The sequence below is a fragment of the Tupaia chinensis genome, unplaced genomic scaffold (assembly GCF_000334495.1).
Source record: "Tupaia chinensis unplaced genomic scaffold, TupChi_1.0 Scaffold143996_1, whole genome shotgun sequence".
Lineage (NCBI taxonomy): Eukaryota > Metazoa > Chordata > Mammalia > Scandentia > Tupaiidae > Tupaia > Tupaia belangeri.
This window is the reverse complement of record NW_006203847.1, coordinates 3,888,964-3,904,420: the sequence shown is the minus strand read 5'-3', so window position 1 is coordinate 3,904,420 and position 15,457 is coordinate 3,888,964. Positions and strand designations below refer to the sequence as shown.

The 15,457-nt window shown below is 41.1% G+C and overlaps 1 pseudogene; it reads right to left on the bottom strand.

Moving 5' to 3' along the window:
• Window positions 1–7,898: 7,898 nt before the first annotated feature.
• On the bottom strand, window positions 7,899–8,217 carry LOC102499167 (60S ribosomal protein L36 pseudogene; annotated as a pseudogene).
• Window positions 8,218–15,457: the final 7,240 nt, after the last annotated feature.

Here is a 15,457-nt window from a genome sequence, read left to right as displayed (position 1 = left end):
GTATCCAGGATATATGAAGAATTCCTAGGGGCAGCAGATCAGATATGGTTAAAGCACCAGGCTCCCACATGGTTGACTATGTTTTGAGTCCTGAATCTGGCAGGTTGAAAATTACACCGTGTGTGTGTGTGTGTGTGTGTGTGTGTGTGTGTGTGCGTGTGCATGCCTAAAATCCCAGGAGGAAAACGAGAAGAAGGGGTGATTTCTCATGTTCCCCTCACTGTCTCTCTGTTTCTCTACAGTGAGCTCATGCACCCTATGGCAAAAACCTTTAAAAAAAAAAGAACTAACAGCTCAATAAAATGTCCAATAAAATTGGGCATAATATTTTAACATACACTTCACAAGGTAGATGGATAATTAACACGTGAAATATCTTCAGTAGTATTACTCATGACGGAATGGGAATTGAAAATAACAATTACATATTACTACACATCTACCAGAATGGCAAAAATCAAAATGATTGACAAAATATTGACAAAGATGTGGAATGAGTGAAACTTATCATATTTTGTTTTGGAAAAAGATCTGACAATTTCTTACTAAGCAAAAACATACACATAACTCTTTGATACAGCAATTCCATTCTTAGATGTTTAACCAAATAAATGAAAATATATATCCACAAAAAGAATTGTACAGAAATGCTCACAGCAGCTTCATTGATAATAGCCCCAAACTAGAGATAGGTCAAGTTCCACCAATGAAAAATTCAATAAAGTGAGGTATATTTAAACAATGGAATACAACTCATAAATTAAAAGGAACTACCAATCTACACAAGAAGGACACATCTCAAACACTGAGTGAAAGAAGCCAGAAACAAGAGAACATACAATGTAACTTTTGTATGTGATTTTCAAACACTATTTTCACTAAATAGTGAAACTATATGGTAGAAAAAAATTATAACAGTATTTGCTTCTGGAGCATAGGGGCCAGTATTGACTAGAGAGAAAGCATGAAGTAACTTTCTGTGGTGATAATGATGTTCTATAATATGATATGTCTTGACTTGTGTAACTCAAACCCCTACACTTAAGGTTTTACATTACATTTTACCTGATAAAACTGATCAACAAAAATTTAACTCTAGATAATGTGTTTATGTGAAATGTATGGATGCCATCAACTTATCTCAAAATGCATTGAAAATATGATAGTTCAAGGATGAGATTGATAGATATCTGTAGTTGAAATGTTATGTTTAGGGACCAGCAGGTGATGTGGTGGTTAAGGTGCTGGACACTCCCACATGGCCAACTATGGTTCGAGTCCCGAGTCTGGTGGCTTGCCTTCCTCTCCCTCTTTGTCTCTCTTTGGTCAAATTAAAATAAATAAATGAATAAATAAAATTCAAAATAAGTAATTTAAAAATGTTATGTCTAGAGTCCAGGTGGTGAGTATATGAGTGTTAACTGTAAAATGTTTCCAGACTTCTCTGATTGAAAATTTTCCATAGAAAATGTTGAAAGAAAAAAATGGTGGAAGGAAGGAGTGAGGTAGGAATGAGGGATGTAAAGAGAAAAGGAAAGAAGAAAGAACTACTTATTCTAAGCTAGAAGTATTTTTTTAATGTTTTAAAGATTCTTTCTTTCAAGAGTGAGTGAGAGAGAAAACAGATCTCAGCTCTGAAATATACCCTCAACCTTCAGCCAGTGCCATACCATGAGCAAGCACATGCTCAGAATACTCAGAGAGGTCTCCAGATTTGAACTGGGTACATTGAGAACATTCCCATGAAGGATCGCCTTACAGTGTATTGCGTTTTACCACTGTGCCATTGTCTGATCTCTGAAGGATTTGATCTGTGGAGACAGGCCTAACAGGCTAGCAACCTTGTTCCTTCTACCAAATAACTAGATTCTGGGGGGATCATTAACAGTATAGAAAAAAAAAACATTAAATTTACCATTGTTTTAAAAATTTGTATAGAGGGGCCAGCAGGTGACGTGGTGGTTGAGCTGGACTCCCATAGGGCTGACTGCAGTTCGAGTCTTGCACCTGGAGGCTTGCTTTCTCATTTCCCCCGCTCTGTCTCTGATGAGCGCATGTACCTTATAGCAAAAATTTAATAAATAAATGAAATAATTATTTTAAAGTATATGTATAGCTGGAACCAGCAGGTAGTGTGGTGGTTAAAGAAGTGGACTCCCACATGACTGACCATGGTTTGAGCCCTGGACTTGATGGCTTGAAAATCACACTGGGCACATGTGCATGTGTACCCAAAATCCCACGAAGAGAATGGAAAAGTAAGCATTGTGGCATGGCCATCTGCCCTGGGGGTGATTTCTCATTTTCCTTCTTTCTCTCTCTTTCTTTAGAGGGTGCATGTGTCTTATGGCAAAAACATATATATATATATACACACACACACACACACACACACACACACATACACACACACACATATGTATGTATGTATGTATAAAATCATGAGGCCAGCAGGTGATGTGGTTAAGGCACTGGATTCCCTCATGGTCAACCATGGTTCGAGTCCTGGACCTGGTGGCTTGAAAAATCACCCCAGGCACGTGCATGTGCATGCTCAAAATCCCAAGAGGAAAATGGAGCGGGGGCGGGGGGTTGCAGCATGGCCATCCCCCTTGAGGGGTGATTTCTTGCTTTTCCTCTCTCTGTCAGTCTCTGCCTTTCTCCAGTGAGTACATATGCACCCTATGTCAAAAACCTTCAGAAAAAATGTATAGCTGTAATTAAAGAGCATAACGTAAAAAACAAGAACCTTCTTTTGTTAATTGACTAGAGGGCACAGGTGTTTTCCAGAGAAACAAAGGAAGAGGTAGAAAGCATCCCCCAATGGGGTATAGTCACACCACAATCCCTTCTCCTCCATTCTCCATCCTATTGAGATTTTGGGCATGGACATACACATGCCTAGAGTGGTTTTCCATCCACTGGAACTGGGATTTGAACTGCAAAGCTGGTCATATTGGACCTGGCTCCCTTAACCACTAGGCCTTGAGGCCAGCACCAAGAACAAGAACCTTAAAAAAGGAGACTCAGGAGGTGGCAGGTGGTACAGTGGTTAAGGGTGCTGGACTCCTACATGGCCAACTGCAGTTCTAGTCCCAGACCTGGTGACTTGCTTTCTCACTTTCTCTCTCTCCCTCTTCTTCTCTGGTCAAATTTAAATAAATAAGCAAATAAATTTAAATGAAATAATTATTTTTTAAAAAAAGGAAAAAGGAGATTCAGGAGCCAGCAGGTGGTGGGAGATGAGGGACTGGACTCCCACATGGCCAACTGTGGTTTGAGTCCTGAACCTGGTGACTTCCTTTCTCATTTTCTCTCTGCCTCCCTGTCTCTCTCTCTCTCTCACTGTCTCCCTGGTGAGCGCATGTGTCCTGTAGGAAATTTAAAAATATATACGTAATAATAATAAAATCAGGGACCAGCAGGTGGTGTGGTGGTTAAGGCACTGGACTCCCACATGGCTGACCACAGTTTGAGTCCTGGACCTGGTGGCTTGCTTTCTCACTTTCTCTCTTTCTTTTGTCAAATTAAAATAATAAATGAATAACTAAATAATTATTTAAAAAATAAAATAATTCTTTTTTAAAATGATGATTGTTGGGATCAGTAGGTGGCATGGTGATTAAGGCATTGGACTTCCACATGGTTAACCACAGTTTGAGTCCCGAACCTGGTGGCTTGAAAATCATGTCAGTCATGTATGCAAGCATGCCCAAAATCCTGAGAGGAGAAGAGGTGATAACATGGGTGCACCTAGAAGACATTGTGTTAAGTGAAACAGCCCATGTACAGAGAGAAAAATACCCCACGATCACACTTGCGTGTGAATTCTAAAAAAATTGAACCCATAGAAATAGAAAATAGGTGTTGCCAGATAATGGGAAGGGGCAGGGCAATGGGGAGAAGCTGGTCAAAGGATACAAACTTTCAGTTATAAGATGATTTAATTCTGGAGATCAAATATATAGCATGATGACAATGGTTAATAATGTATATTAGTGGATCACCTGTGGCCTAGTGGTTATGGGAGCCAGATCTCACATGGCTGCCCACATGGTTTAAATTCTGGTGCAAAGCCTTGAGAAACACATCAGATATATGTGCATGCATACCTCAAATCCTGAAAGGATGGAAAAATCAAGAAAAGATTGTGGCATGACCATGCCTCAGTAAGTGGTGCTTTCTCCCTTTCCCTCTATCTCTGTCTATTTCTGGCATGTACACACACCCTCTGAAAAATAAAAATGTAGGGCCAGCCAGATGGCCTGGTGATTGAGGTGGCTGACTCCCATATGGATGACTGTGAGGTTAGAGTCCTGGACTCAAAAGCTTGAAAATCAAGCCAGGTGTGTATGTGTTCATGCCCAAAATCCCAAGAAGAGAATGGAAAGGAGGGGTTGATCATGGCCATCCCCCCTAGGGAGTGCTTTTCACTTTCCTTCTCTCTTGCTTTGTCTTTCTTTGACAAATGCATGTGCCCTATAGTAAAACAAAGGAAAAGAGAGAAAATAAAGAAAAAGAAGAAAGCTAGAAATTTGATAAGAGAATAAATGTTAAGTGTTCCTATCACTAAAAGGTAACTATTTGAGTGATTGATATATTTGTTGCAGAAAACCAGATGCCGAGGAATGGAAAGCAGCACTTGGAAAGATTAGGAGAACTGTTTATTATGCGGGTGGGCGCTGAGGAGTTAGCAGTCTGAATCTCCTGCCCCAACTAGAGGTTGGACACTGTTTTTTATGGGGGAATTGGGGAAGGGGAAGTCTCGGGGTGGGGAATGGGCTTGAAACCCACCCTATGCAGCGTCAAAGGGAGGAGTCAGAGAAGCAGGAAATATAATCTAGCCAACGCACTAATCTATTCAAAGTAATAATCTATTTAAGGTACTAATCTATTCAAGGTTTTCAGGTTTCCCTGTAGTTCCAGGGAGAGGCAGTAAGTTTGCTGGAGGGTAGAAACTCTAGACTGCTATCAGCCCTGAGTTATTCATGAATTCAGGGTCTTTCCATATCATGTTAATTAGCTTGACTGTGGTAGTTATTTCACAATGTATACATATATCAAAACACTACACCATAAATATATGCAATTTTTATTGGTCAGTAATACCTCAATAAAGCTGAATTGGAAAACAAAAACCAAGAACACCACTGCTGGCTTATTCGTTTCTGTCAAGGCAGAAGTCTTCAAACTTAACTCAATCTGTTTAAATAATATTTTATTGTGTTAAATAATTGGTAGTGTGGCTGCATTAGGAAAGCCATTTAATTTTTGTGACTTACAATTGAGTGGCAGAGCTGGAACGGACCTCCAAAATTTCTAATACAACTCACCCCCTTTTACGTAGAAGGAAGTGCTGTAGTCTGATCGTGACAAATAAGAGGACATCCAGACAGCCAAATTATGGGACTTCTTTATTAATAGGCCGGCCAACTGTGGGAAGACTCATGTCTCTCAAAAACCCTGCAGCCCTGAGTGCAGGGAAAAGGAGTCTTATAAAGGCAGAAACCACATTAGAGTTGACATGGCAGGAGCAGTAACTGTTGAAGAGGGGGAGATGACAAGGGAAAAAAGTAGAGAATTCCTTTGCCTACGTGGTGACAGAAGCCAGATAAAGCAGGTTAATAATATCTTAAACACAGTGGAATTTTAATGGCCTCCATGGCTCTGGGCAGGGGTCTGGTGATTGGTGATTACATCTCAGGACAATTTCTAAAGGGTGGGGATTCTTTTTTGGAGAGGTTTTTGCTCTAGGTCATGTGCGCTCACCAGAGAGACAGAGAAAGACAGAGAGACAGAAACTGAGGAGAAATTTCCTCCCAGGGGGGATGGCCATGCCACAATCCTTTCTCCATTCTCCTTTCGGGATCTTGGGCACGCACACACACATGCCTGGTGTGATTTTAAGCCCCCAGGTCCAGGACTCGAACCGTGGTCGACTACGTGGAGTACAGTGACATAGCCATTACATCAACTGCTGGTCCCAGGGTGGGGATTTTGATTCAATTGATAGCAGGTATGTTGATCATTCTGTTTATTCTAGGCAAAAGGAGAAAGCAAGTTTCCAATATAGAGAAGAATTAAAAATGGAGGTGCTTCTGCTTAAGAAGCCTGCCAAGGGAATCACAAAGTGGGCTAAAGACTAAGCCAAACTGAAAATTCAAGTTTTCCTGTCTCACCGCCTCTTGTTTTCCTCATTCCCAGGAGCACTGGAACATGTTAGCAAAACTCTCGCTTGAAATGTAATAGTATACGGAACCCCATATGCGAAACATAAAAATAACAAAACAAATTCCATAGGTAGTTTAAATCTCTATTGTTCAGTTGAAAATATTTAATTGAAGAACTGTAATATTTTAAGGAGGCCACTTTGGGAAATGTGTTTGAAGGCAAATGAATTTTGTATATGTTTGTCGGCAGCAATTTCACAATTCTGCCTTGAAGGCATTTATTGGAATGCAAGTGGGAAGGTATGTGGTCTTTTTGCCCAGCTGAAGACTGGTTTGCTTTCTCTCATCTTCAAGGCCCTGCTTCTTCTGTTCAGCCATGACCTGTAGCATGGACTAAGTGGCTGTAATGTTTATACCCCATTTGTTCTTGAAAAAGGATAGTACAACAATATGAAAATAAGCAAGTGATGGAGACAAAAGGGAATCAAAATAAAAATCAAAAGTCAGAAATGACGTTCTGTATGCCTGCTGGAAACGGGCTATGAGTTTGATTCTGAGCATTCTTCAGACAAATACAAAGAGTGAAAAAAAAAAGATTATTTACAGAATTCACAGTGTCCCTAAGCATGCAAAACATAACCAGTTTTTCAGAATAAGCCTACTTCTTATGGATATTCGTAAATAGCATCCTGGCAACGGAAGGAAGAATCTGACAGTAAGTAAATCCTCCCCTTTCTAATATATGTCTTAGGCTATTCCTCAGTCTGGGCTATTAGTGTAATGCTAAAATTGAGTTAATTGAAAGCAATTCCACAGCAGTATTTGTCACAATAGCTGAAACCCGAAAACGTTCCAAATGTCCATCAACTGAGGAATGTGTGAATAGGATGTGGTATATACATGCAGTGGGATATATTCATCCATAAAAAAATAAAGTACTGATTTATGCTGCAACATGGGTGGACCTTGCTTAGGGAAGGAATCCAGTTACAAGAGATGATATATAAATGATTCCATTTATATGAAATGTGCATAATAGGCAAATCTATAGAGTCAAAAGAAATGAGTGGTTTTCAGGGGCTGGGAGGGGGTGCAGGGAAAGGAACTATGACTGCTAACAGGTAGGGGTTATTAGAGGGTGATGAAAATGTTCCAAAGAGTAACTGGTGATGGTGGTGAATATATATAAATCATTGAATTGTACTTTTTTTTTTTTTGGTAGAGGTTTATGCCTTAGGGTGTGTGCACTCTCCAGAGACAGAGACAGTAACAGGGTAAGTAAGAAATCACCTCCCAGGAGGGGTGGCCATACCGTAATCCAGAAACAGGGGAAGAAAGAACTCCCCCCCCGTGAGGTGTGGCCATACCGTAATCACTTCTCCTTCATTCTCCTCCCAGGATCTTGGGCATGCACGCACACACGCTGGTGTGTTTCAAGCCACTGAGTCTGGGACTTGAACTGCTGTGGGAGTCCAGTGACGTAACCATTATGCCATCTGCTGACCTGAAATTGTGCATATTTTTTGTCTTTTTTTAAAGTTTTTTTTTTTCCATGAGGCGCATGTGCTCACTGAAAACACAGAGAGAGACAGAGTGAGACAAAGTGAGAAATCACCCTGTGGGAGGTGGGGGGAGAGTTTGCCATGCCACAATCCCTACTCCTCCATTCTCCTTCTAGGATTTTTGTTCTGGGGGGGGTTAAGTGGGCTTTATTGGCGCAGGGCAGGCTCAGTCCTCCTTGGCAGCCGCTTTCTGCACTCGGGCCAGCATGTTGCTCAGCTCTTCGCGCTTCGTCTTGGCATGGATGTGCGTCCCCACCCGCTTCTTGATGAACGTGAAGCGTGCACTTGTCCTTGGAAACCTTGAGCAGCTCCATGGCATGCCGCTCGTAGTGGGCGAAGCCACACACCTCCTGGATCATGTCTTGCATGAACTTGGTGTGCTTGGTGAGGCGCCTGCGGCGGTGGCTGTGCCTCGGCTTGCTCACGTTCTTGATCACTTTGTGTCCCTTGTTGAGGCCCACAGCCACCGGGTACCACAGAGCCATGGCTGCTACTCTCCAATGAATACTCTCCTCCTAGGATTTTGAACACACATGCGCAAGGGCCTGGAGTGATTTTCAAGCCTCTGGGTCTGGGACTCAAATTGTGGTCAGCCATGTGAGAGTCTAGTGCCTTAACCATCATGCCACCTGGTTGCCTAGATTGTACAGTTTTAATAGGTGAATTCTATGATATCTTGATTATATCTCAGTTTTTAAAAAAGCAATTTCCCACAGAACGGAAGAAAATATTTACAAAAGACGTTTCTGATAAAGGACTATAATCCAAAATACACAAAGAACCTTTACAATTCAACAATAAGGAAAGGAACAGCCCAATTAATAAATGGCCCAAGGCTAACCCTGAAGGGCAGCAGTTAGACACTGTCAGAAGAAGCCATGTCCCATGTGCCTGACCAGGGTTCTAATCCTGGCCCAGTCAGCTTCATGCTGGGTATGTGCAAGTGTCCAGATCTTAATGAGTTGGAGAATTGGAGGGTAAAGGATTTCAGTGTGACTAGGCCCCACTGGGAAGCTGTTTTCTCTCTCTGGTGCATGCATACACAAGCCCTCTGGCCTAAAAAGGGAAAAAGAACCAAAGACTTTAAAAACCACCTCACCCCCCAAAATCATATAAAAAGATATTCTATTTCACATGTCCTCAAGGAATATACATTAAAAAGGACAATAAGATAACATTACATACATATTAACAGTGGCCAAAATCCAGAACACTGAGTACCAAATGCTGGGGAGGATGTGGAGCAACAGGAACTTTCATTCATTACTAAGGAAATGCAAAACATAACAGTTATGGTCACACAAAAACCTGCATATGTATGTTTACAGCAACTCAGTAATTGCCAAAACTTCAAAGCAGCAAATGTGTGCTTTAGTAGATGAATGGATAAATAAATTGTGGTATATCCAGGCAATGAATTATTATTCAATGTTAAAAAGAAATGAAATATGGGGCCAGCAGGTGGCATGGTGATTAAGGTACTGGATTCCCACATGGCCAACTGCCATTCAAGTCATGGACCTGCAGGCTTGAAAATAATGCTGGGCACATCTGCATGCATGCCCAAAATCCCAAGAGGATAACAGAGTAGAAGGGATTGAAGTGTGGCCATTCCCCTTGAGGGCTGACTTCTCACTTTCCCTCCCTCACTGTCTCTCTCTGTCTCTCTCCAGTAAGACACATATCCTATGGCAAAAATAAATAAATAAATAAATAAAGTTAAAAAAAAAAACGGGCTGGCAGGTGGCGTGGTGGTTAAGGGCACTGGACTCCCACATGGCTGACATGGTTCAAGCACTGGACCTGGCAGCTTGTTTTCTCACTTTCCCTCTCTCTCTGGCTCTGTACCTTTCTGGTCAAATTAAAAATAAATAAAATAAATAAGCATAAATAAAAACAAAGAAAACAAAGAAATAAGCTGTCAAGCCATGAAAAGACACAGAGGAAACTCGAGTATGTATTGCTTGGTGAAAGAAGCGATCTGAAAAGCCAACATGCTATAGAGTTTCCACTATATAACATTCTGGGAAAAGGCAAAGGTATGGAAACAACAGAAAAAGATCAGTGGTTGCCAGGGGTTAAGGGGAGAGAGGGGAAGAATGGTCAGAACATGGAGGATGTTTAGGCCAGTTAAAATACTCTCTATAGATACATGTCATTGGGACCAGCAGTTAGCATAATGGCTATATTGCTGGACTCCCACATAGTCGAGCGCGGTTCGAGTCCCAGACCCGGTGGCTTAAACGCATGCCAGGCGTGTGTGAGTGCGTGCCCAAGATCCCGAGAGGAGAATGGAGGAGAAGGGATTGTGGTGTGACCATCCCCTCTGGGGGGTGATTTCTCACTTTCTGTCTCTCTGTCTCTGTCTGGCAAGTGCACGCGCCCTATAGCAAAAACCTCTCCAAAAAAAAAAAAAAGATGCATGTCATTATGCACTTGTCCAACTAGTAGAATATATAACATAAAGGGTGATTCCTAAGGTAAACTATGGGATTTAGGTGATAATGGTATGTTAAATGTAGGTTCAACAGTTGTAATAAATGTTCTGCTCTGATGGGGGATGTGGATAATGGAGGAAGCTATGCATAATGGGGTCAAAAGATATATGGGAAATCTGCATTTTTCTCAATTTTGCTGTAAGCCTAGAACTTTTCAAAAAAATGTTTTCTTTTTTTAAAAGCAATTCTATGGAGCCAGCAGGTGGCATGGTCATTAAGGTGCTGGACTCCCACATGGCTGACTGGTTTGAGTCCTGGACCTTGCGGCTTGAAACTCATGTTGGGCACATGTGCTTACATGCCCAAAATCCTGAGAGGAGAATGGAGGGGAAGGGACTGTGGTGTGGCCATCCCCTCAGGGGGTGATTTTTCAGTTTCTCTCTCTCTCTGTTTCCAGCAAGCACACATCTCTTACAGAAAAAAATCTCTCTTAAATAAAAATAAAGAAAAGAAAAGCAATTCTTTGGGGCCGGCAGGTGGCATGATGCTTGGGGCACTGGATTCCACATAGCCAACTACAGTTTGAGTCCTGGACCTGACTGCTTGTGTTCTCACTTTCCCTTTCTCTCTCTTTCTGTCTCTCTTGAGTGAGCACATGTGCCCTACAGCAAATTTTAAAAAAGATAATAAAATTAAATCATTCTAAAAAAAGAGCAATTCTGTGGGTGGCAGGGGGGGGGTCTGTAAATCAATTCAATCCAGTGATAGTTTTCTTGATGTCTTCACTTATTTTTTTTTTAAGTTTTTACAATAGGGTGCATGTGCTTCCCAGAGAGAGACAGAAAGAGGAAAAGTGAGAAATTACCTTCAAGAGGGGATGGCCACACTGCAATACCTTCTCCTCCATTCTCCTCTTGAGATTTCGGGCATGCACACACATGTGCTCAGCAAGTTTCTCAAGCTGTTGGGTCTAGGATTCGAACTGTGCAATTGGCCATGTGGGATCCAGCAGTCTTAACCACCATGCCACCAGCTGGCCCATGACTTTGGTTTTTTGTTTTTTTTTTTAAGGGTTTGTCTGAAGCCCCTCTTAATATCTGTCACTCTTACTCTGTGACAATAAAACTTGCATTTGACAATAGATAAAGCATCTATGTTATTGCTTCAAAGTGATATTAAGTTATAAAGGTATTGCTCAAATTGCATAAGATCCAAGAACGCATGCCTGTTAGGTGAATCAGAAAATTTCCAGCAGGTTAAATGGAACATTCCTACTGATTCTGCTGGTCTTGTTTAATTGACGACTAGAGGTGACTGAATATATGTATAGGCAAAATGCTAAATGGCCAACTGTTAAAATCAATATTTACCTGAAGCCAAGGCCAAAACTAACTACAAATCAAAGTCATATTGGCAAATTACTCAACGTTTGTTGTTTGAAGTGAGGTTTTCCATATTAAAATGTATAAGTTGATATTATTTTAACTGATAAATCAGAAGTGTGTACATTTGTGGGATGTGACGTGGAATGATTAAATCAAGCTGATGAACATTACAGTGCAAGAACACAACTCTGTCAGCACTGTCAGTTTTCTGCACTGCTTGAAGAAAGTACTTCCTGAATATATTTTCAGAAGCAGTTTTATGATGGTTACCCTTATTTATGTTTTTGCTGAAAATATTTTGTACGACCTTGCTGCTCTTTGTTTCTTTTGATAAATTCTAATTTTAAATTGTGTTTATTTCAATTTTACTTCTTTTTAATTTTTGTCAGAGAGTGCATGCATTTACTAGCTAGAGATGGCAGAGAGCAGAAGAGGAAGAGTGCAACCCCCCATGGGGCATGGTAAGGCCACAGCTCCTCCTCTTCCAACTCTCCATCCAGTACTGTGTGGATTTTGGGTGCACACACACCTGCCCCAGTGTGTCTTGTAAGCCACGAGGGCTGGAATTTGAACCAGGTTGTCTACCATGTGGGATATGGCTCCCTTAACCACGAGACCATTAAGCCGGCCCTTAATTTTAGTTCTTAATTTAACATACAGTAAAATTGATCTTTTGTGGTGTATGGTTCCCTAAGGAGTTTATGAAGTTTCTGGGGCCATTCTCCTAAACCCCTCCCTCTCTGCTATTTCCCAGGTTTCTAGGACTGGACTCCCATATTAGTCCTTTGGCCAAAAAGCTGGGACTTCGTTGCCCTGTTCTGATTGTGCTCATAAGGAACAAAAAGAATGGGTGTTTGCCCCACCTTCTTGGTACCGTGCTCCTCTAGTTCCCCTCTCTCAGGGTTTTAGGCCTCCGTGGGCACCTGCTACTGCTGCTGCTACAGGATTGCTTATGGTAGCCATCTTGGTGGTACAGCTGCTCCTTGACTTATGATGGGGCATGGGTTATGGAGTGATGAACCCATCAAGCACCCTGCGTAGAAAATGCATGAAACACACCTAACCTACCGAGCATCATTGCTTAGCCTAGCTTCTGTTAATCGTGCACAGAACAGTTATATTAGCCTACAGTGGGCAAAATCATCTAACACAAAGTCTATTTTATAATACAGCATGGAATATAACTCATGTACTTTATTGAATACGGTACACTGCAGAGTACAGTGCTGGTTGTTTACCTCCGTGATTGCATGGCCAACAGGGAGCTTCAGCTCACTGCCACTGCCCAGTATTGTGAGAGAGTTTCGTACCACATATTGCTAGCCTGGGGAAAGATCAAAATTCAATACTGGAAGTACAGTTTCTACTGAGCGCATATTGCTTTTGCACCATTGCAAAGTTCAAAGATTGGAAGTCAGAGACCATCTGTACTTTGACCTCTGTCTTCTTTTCTAAGCTGTCTTCTACTATTTCCTTTACAAAGTCCTCCAACAGCTGCTCTGTGCATTCTATTCAGTTGTACAGTTGCATTCAGTGGGAGAGACAGGCTGGGGTGTGTTTCCTTTTATTTTTCTTTTTTTAAAGTTTATTTATTTCTTCTATGAAAGGGAGAGAGAGAGACACTTCTGACAGGGTCTTCACATTCTGATTCACCCACTAGTCTCAGCCAGAGGGGATCATGGGCACACGCATTCACCTGGTGTGCACAGGAAGGCCTCTAGATACAAACTTGGGACCTTCCCAGCACAGAATGTTACATTACTGCCATACCACTGGAGCTGGCCAAATGTGTTTCAACATTTCACCAGAATGGAACAGTTCTTGTTGTCTTTAAACTATGGGCCTAGAAATGTGACAATGTAGTAATATAATATTTATTTTAAAGAGGTTTTTTTTTTGTTTGTTTGTTTGTTTGTTTTTTTTTTGCAATAGGGCACATGCACTCACTGGAGAGATAGAGAGAGATAGATAGAAAGCGAGAAATCACCCTCTCGGGGGGAATGGCCACACCATGATCCTGTCTCCTCCATTCTCCTCTCAGGATCTTGGGCATGCACCCACATGTGCCTGGCATGAGTTTAAGCCACTGGGTCTAGGACTCGAATCGTGGTCAACTCTCTGAGAGTCCAGTGATATAACCATTATGCCATCTGTTGGTCCCAGATGGTCATTCTTTTAAACCACCAAATTTTAAGGTGGTTTTAAACATAGCAATAGCTAATTGATAATGTAAGCAATTAACATAGTCATTAATCCATAAATCCATTATGACAATCTTACGATGTCATGATCTTGCTGCTTCAGACTTCTGGATAGGAATACAAGCATGCATCACCGTCTGTTTTTAGGCAGGGTCTCACTGTGGCCAGTCAGACCCAGCAGCTCACTCAGGCCAGCCTCTAGCTTGCAATTTTCCTGCATCAGCCTCCCTGAGTTGCTGGGATCATAGGTGCATACCACCATACCTCGATTTTAGGTTAGACCATGAATCAACCTCGAGCCTCTTATGTGGTCCCAGCTTGTAGAGCACAGTGTCTTAAAAATGTAAGCCTGCACTACCTAATTGAATAAAAAATTTCTGGTTGTTTCTGCATGTCCAAGTGTATGATGCACAAAAAAGCACATCTAATATTATCACTAATGGTCTTGTGCACAGTAGAATATAATTCAGACTAAATGTCTTACGATAACTTAATTTCTAGAAGTAACTTTGTACCTGACATTCATAGCCTGAATAAATCTCAAAACCCCTTCAGTTTCAAGTACCAAAGATGGTTAGCAGTTTATAATCATCAACAAATTTTGTTTTGATTGTTAAGCTCCATAGACTCAAACAGAGAAATGCCTTAAAAGATTCTGTTGTTTTGAAGTTTGCTTAATGAGAATCAAATGAGCATTGGCTGCCTCATCTGTCTCTAACACCTTCTTCTCCTTATAATCATTACTTTTCTTTTTGTTACTATATTTGAATGGAACATGATTTATCATGGCTGCTGTGTGTGATTTTGGAGGTTTTACTTCTCATAAAATTTTGAGGTGGAGAAGTTGACATTGGGCTTTATTTCATCTTCCTAAGCTCTGAAGGATTTTCTTTTTCTTTTCTTTCTTTCTTTTTTTTGTTTGTTTGCTGCAGGTGTGTGTGCTCGCTGGAGAGAGACAGAAAGGGACAGAGAGGGAAAATGAGGAATCACTCTCCAAGGAAAATGGCCACGCTGCAATCCCCTGTCTTCCATTCTCCTCCTAGAATTCTTGAGCACGCATGTACATGTATCTGCCGTGTTTTACAAGTCACTGGGTCTGAACTCAAACCATGTAGTCAGTCATGTGAAATCTAGCTGCTTTAACCATCATGTCACTGGCTAGCCCTGAAGGATTTTCAAATAGGACTTTCTCTTAAAACGTGTCTAGCCTCATTTTAATAACAATTATTTTTTAAATAATTATGTTTTATTTATTTATTTAATTTGAACAGAGAGGGACAGAGTGAGAGAGTGAGTGAGAGAGAGGAAAGTGAGAAAGCAAGCCACCAGGTGTGGGACTCGAAATGCTGTTGGCTATGTGGAAGTTCAGCACCCTTAACCACCATGCCATCTGCTGACCCCTGCCTCATTATAATTAAATCATAATTAAATAATTAAAAATTACATACAATTCTTAGAGATTATTTTCCTTATTATTGTGAATGCTAATATAAAAACCATTCCACAAAGAATTGTTATTTCATTTGTTATCTCATTTTTATTTTTGTCTTAAATTTAATTAAAAATTGTTGGACCAGGGACTGGCAGGTGGCATGGTGGTAAAGGGCACTGGACTCCCACATGGCTGATCATGGTTTGAGTCCCAAACCTGGCAGCTTGCTTTCTCTCTTTCTCTCTTGCTTTCTCTCTCTCTCTCTCCCA